Source organism: Gavia stellata, chromosome 2 (assembly GCF_030936135.1).
Source record: "Gavia stellata isolate bGavSte3 chromosome 2, bGavSte3.hap2, whole genome shotgun sequence".
Classification (NCBI taxonomy): Eukaryota; Metazoa; Chordata; class Aves; order Gaviiformes; family Gaviidae; genus Gavia; species Gavia stellata.
The window spans coordinates 4723035-4729034 of NC_082595.1; positions in this window are offsets into that span (position 1 = coordinate 4723035).

Below are 6000 nucleotides of genomic sequence, written 5' to 3' on the forward strand. Positions count from 1 at the left end.
CTGGTCTCAGATGCTGCTCCGAGTCCCCTACCTTGCCGTTTCAGTCTCTTCCACAAGACTGGGCTAGTGTAAAAAGCCAAACGTCCAAATTCATTGGACGTCTCGGCTTGGTTAAGACTGTTGGATGCGTGTGGAAGTCATCTGTACGACAACCGAAGCCTACCAATCCATAGGACGGTTTGCTTACGGTCAGGTTCATCCATAGCTGGCCCGTAATGCTTGAAGAGCATCTTTTTAAGGCCAAGATTTCACCCTTTAACTTGGAACTCGAGGAATGTTTTGACATCTTGGAAACTGCTGAAATACTACTGCATACCTTTTGCCCTCCTGTGCAAAGCATTTGTTTAAACAGAAATAACTCAAATCTTTTTCTGATGAAGCATCAGTGATTATTTACAGTTCTGTATCCATATCGCTGCGGCTAAGTTGCTTGTATGATACTCAAAGGATCAACAGCGTAATACAGGACGGGGAATTTGAAAAACGTGTCCCTGGATAAAGCTGCATAGGTCTTGTTTGGTGTTTTTTCAGTGTTTACTTTCTCTGGCTATGATTTATGGCATCTGTTGGGTCTTTATACATAAGGCCTTATGGAAGGCACACAGGTGGGAACGCTCCCCTCTGCACTAGCAGGAACGAAATACTCCCCATCCCACTTCCCACTTGCCTTGGCTTGCTGCTCGCAGGCCACCAGTGCCTGAGAGGCAGAAGTATCAGAGGAGGGAAACAAGATGTGATGTGACACTTACCTCCCTTACAAGCGGACACTGGTCCATCTCTCCTTTTTTTCATTTTTTTTAACCTACCACTATCACTAGGTTAAGTCTCCTCTGTTGTTTTTGATGGAAATACAACAGTTTCTTTTGCACCACTTGAAGCGATATGGTAGATTTTAACAAAAACTTGCCTTCATCGCCGTATCAAATAATATTTAAATCACAAATTACAGAATATATACGTGCTAGTAATATCTTTGATTTAGTGTTCCTCTTAATAAAAGAGAACAACTGCTCTAATTAGTTTGGACAAAATCACAGCTATGTATCATATGTTAATGATATCTTTCTAATTGCTATTCACTATATTGTGCTAACACAGCCTTAAGTTCGTTGTTAAATTTCCCAAGAGTGTTTTCCTCTGTTACGACTTTGCTGAAAATTACCCTCTGTATGGAGCCACAACTCTCAAAATAAAGCATTAACTGAAGCAATTACCCACTTATTCCAGCTGTATTTTAAGGACATTTGTTGAGGAAATACTTAATAGATGAGATTTATTTGGAAAAAATGGCCGTCTAAATTTGACACAGAATACAGTTATACTTTCACAGATCTTCAGCTTCCAGATACCTGTAAGTGTTCTTAGTTTGAGTAGTCAGAGAAAATACAGGATCTGGCGTGCTTCAGGGTGATCACGGATGAAGGTTAGTCCCACAGTGTTCCTGTGAACTTTCCCAGCGTATTTGGACATAGAAACTCTCTTCCCTGATTTTACCTGTGAGAGTTATTCTTACGCTTGAGACGGCAAAGCAGTATCGTCTCTGCTTGAATTTTCGGTTTTCTTGTTCACCCTTGAATTTTCGGGTTTCTTGTTCTCCCTTTTCTTCCAGAAGGCTCTCCTGAAAGCTACTTGCTCGTACAGTTATAAACTACTTGAAGCTAATGTAAGATTATTAACTACCCTCTGCCAGTGTTAGTTTAAACAGCTCTTCGTTAAACATCAGAGTGTTTGTTTCCCTATTGCATCAGTACAAAAGCAATCATTTCCCTCCTTAGGCTCTTGACTTATTAAACAAACAAAGATTATTTGGTATCCATTTGGAAGACATGATCTTCGCTGCTCTTAACCACTTTTCTCTACAGTTTGCATTTCAATTCCAGTTTGCATTCAGCCTGCTGGCACGTGCGTGAGAAGAGCTGCAGACACTCTTGCAGAGTGCTGGTGTTTTTTGTAACCTGGCCTTAATACCTTCCCTGGCTTTGCAGCAGCACTCTTGCCCGGCATGTCCTAGGCTTGTCATGGCCTTTATCACGGTCACATACGGTCGACTCATCGTGTTATCAACTAGTATGTCCATGCCTTTGTTCTCTTCCCGTCACTGCCAAACGGTGAGGCCCCAGTTGGCGGAAAAAGTTGGTAGTTCATGACCTGGAACGTGATTTAATGAGCTCTGTCTTGATCCTGACTCTCTGTGATCTCTCCTGGTAACCTTCCTGCTCCCTTTTGGCACAGCCTGTCCAAATAAAGGAAGAAGCACAAGATTTGTCAGCCATGCTATGTATTTCAGCTCGTTTTGCAGTTATCTACAGGGTTGGGGGTTTTTTTGTTTAAAACAGTGGGGACAGATCAAAGGTGTCTTTGCCTCATGTCTTTATAGGAGATGCTACATTTGCCAGCGTCACACTTCGTTTGAGTCATCGGAATGACTACCCTCAACCAAGTACTTGTCTGTGCTTTTTCAACGTTCAGAGAAGAGCATCCAGTTTCTTAAAACTAGGTATGTCTACCTGAGTGTTGCTTTTATTCTGGTTGCCATAATCTCCATTTCCATAGCATCTTGACTCTCCAAGCCCTAGTGGGCAGCGTAGATTGGACTGAGTACCTAATTTCTGTATCCATTACAAAGACGCTGGTAGCAGTTAAGCACTTGGGTATTTTCATGCCTAGAGATGCAGCTTGGTCTCTATCAGACCGACCTCAGAAGCGCTGATGTGCTTATGTGCTTTGCAGTTGGCAGGCAAGTGTTCAGAAAAATCTCTGTAGGTGCCTATTTCAACCTTTACACAGCATCGCTTTTAAAAATAGATTTCATGCCTCAAAGGCTTTTTTCGATTTAATTAACTTGGTAGCTTTGTTTCTTCCTAAGATCCAGTAGGTTCCCAGTTGGTTTAAATGCTAAAATTAGCTCAGCAAACTAAATTTTCAGTTATTTTCAGTAAGGGTACATTTTATTCTCTCTCATAAGCTTTGTGCGTGTTTTCCGAACTGCTGGTGGAGGTTTCCATGCTCTGAATACACAGCCAGACCTCCACAAATTACAGGCATTTTGCTTTTCTTTTGGCTCTGAGTAATTTGAAAAGAAGGAAAGTTCACCTGTTGAGTTTGACTACGGTGTGCCGGCTGAAATGCCCTGCCGTTTCACGCAGGCTCTGCGAGCCCTTCCGCGGGGCAGGTAAGGCATAGGCAGAGCTGAGCCGTTTCAAAAGAAAAGATGTCTCCTTAAATCTCTGAGTGGCTACGCAAATCGGGGTATTAACTCGAGTGCGATCGTGTTGTACGCCACCTTAAAAAACCGATGCCGCCGTGCTGCATGATGTCACCTTGACCCAATCATAACCCATTTTCTGTGAGCGTAACGTTAACTCCCCAGAGAAGCATCCGCTGAGTGACAGCAGCATCCCATGCAGCCGTTGCTAAGCGACAAGATTCGGCTTTCAGCAGGATCTAATTTTAAAATATTTAACCCCAGATCTGTCAAGGCTCATTATTTCCGATGTTGTTGTTAATCCCTACTTGTTGGCGTCCAACTTCGCAAATACCCTGGATCTGGTAGCGTTGCTGTTTTCTTTATCATATACAGTGGCTCATAACGAGGAGAAGCGTAAACACCCCGGGTCGATCTTGATACCAAATTTCATTTTAGTGCTGAGCTATACACAGAAATATGGGCTGCAATTAGAGGTGGAAAATAGTGCGGCGTGGTTCTGCGAATCTTCCTTTCTTTGCTGGCTCGCTCAAGTGGCTCGTGCCTACCTTCTCTCTAAGGAATGCTGGTTTGCAGATGAATGAATGCTTAGGGATGGGTAGCTGGCAATAACAATTAAGCTTCAATTTTTAGTAATATTATGTGTTCTCTTACTTCTAGATGAATTTCATCTAGGTTAAGCAGCTTGTCTTCTTATCTAAAACCATTCCAATAAACTACTGTCATGTTGAAATTTAGGGGTTTTTTAAATCCTGGAAAACTTTTAACTCTTTTAAATCATTACATAGATTATTTACAGATCATAATGAAGTTCTACAGAGTTTTTTTGGTTTTGTTTTGTTTTTTTTTTTTTCTTTTTGTAAAAACTTCTCTGCATTTTATTTCTTTCTAAAGTGTAGAGGCCTGGAAGCCTAATCCCATATTTTACAAAAAAAAAAAAAGAAAATATTTCTGACCAACTGTGTCGTTCCTTGATTAATTACTACACATGTCCCTTTAAGTGCACTCAAGTTCATGTCTTAAAGGTATGTGATATTTGACTGGGCTGAAATAATGCTGCTTTTATCTGGTCAGTATCATAACCACACAAAACCCCAGAGAACTGCATAAAACCCCCCATAAAATGTAATAAAATGCAATAAAATGAAAAAAAAAAAAAAAATTGGACCATTCATACTTTTAAAAATGCTAATATAGTCCGTCTCAGCCTCGTAATCCCCCCTAAGATTCTTCCTCCTCCCATTGTTAGGATTCAAAACCGACACTGCTTTGCTCCTCACGCTGTTTCTCCTTCCCAGTTCATCCTAATCCGCAAAGACAAACCTGTCTCCGCCAAGGCACTTTTTTCAGCAGTCAGTTTGATCGTAATGCTCCCCTGCTGCCTTTCGATCCTCCCGGGCCGTCCCCCCCTTCCACTGCTTCAAGTTCATGTTTTCCATCGCCGGGCTTGCGATGTACAAATAACTGTTTAGCACTTTCTCCTTCCGCATGGCATGTTGTGCCTTCTCCCCCCGCTCTCTCAGTGAGGAACCCTGCCCCGCGTCTCCTCCATCCCGCTTCTTTTTCCGCGACAGCCTTTACACACCAAAGACCTGGCTTTAGCTCATTCCAAAAGTCCAAATTCTTTCTGGAGGTGCCACAATCTTTTTAAAAATAAAAAATAATGCTCATGAACAGGAATAGTTCTGATTAAAATGTTTCCGAAACTACTGGTAAATCTGCCGGATCTCTTTCCTTTCTCTGCGTGTGTGTCTCTCTCTGCAGATTTGAGACAATGAAGACAAACCCATGCCATCTATGCTGCAGGTAACAGCTCCTGGTCTGTTGATGTTACTCGCACGGGCGAGTCGGGACTTCTTTCAGAGGCTGCAGGTCTGTGTCCACAACTGGTGTACATGACAGAGCATCCACTTCTCACTGTACAATCTTCACAACGCTCCTTCTCAATTCAGTCTTTTATCTTTCTCTATGAAATTGGACAATTTGTCTCTTGGGATTTAATGTACATTGCTTTTATTTTTCTTTCTCCAGCAAATGTGCAAGACTGTAGAGCACAAGTCTGATGAGGAGCGGCTGAGGGAACTGGGGTTGTTCAGTCTGGAGAAGAGGAGGCTGAGGGGAGACCTCATCGCTCTCTACAATGACCTGAAAGGGGGTTGTGGGGAGGTGGGTGTTGGTCTCTTCTCCCAAGTGACTAGCGACAGGACAAGAGCAAATGGCCTCAAGTTGCGCCAGGGGAGGTTCAGGCTGGATATTAGGAAAAATGTCTTTACTGAGAGAGTGGTGAGACACTGGAATAAACTGCCCAGAGAGGTGGTGGAGTCACCATCACTGGAGGTGTTCAAGGAACATGTGGACGAGGCACTGTGGGACATGGTTTAGTGGGCATGGTGGGGTTTGTTGATGGTTGGACTTGATGATCTTACAGGTCTTTTCCAACCTTAGTGATTCTGTGATTCTGTGATCTGGGGGCAGGCAGTCTTAGCTGGGCCACCGTTTCTCAGCTATAGCCCCTGCAAGCATGAAGAGAGGAAAAGCTGTAGAAGATGTGTAGACCTTCAACAAAAGATGGCAGAGCTAGGGAAGAGGTTTCCTTTTCCTGGAAGAGGGAGAATTCCGCATTCAAAAAAAATGGAAGAAAAATAAACTTTCTCAGCAGTTACTAAGTTCTGCTGTATTACCGAGTGAGTATGGGTAAGGATTTGCTGTGAAGATACAGAAGTTGCTACTGTTGCACCAGGGGCTGGTATGTGTTGTACCCGAGTGGAACGTGAGCTGCAAAGTCAACTCTGAAT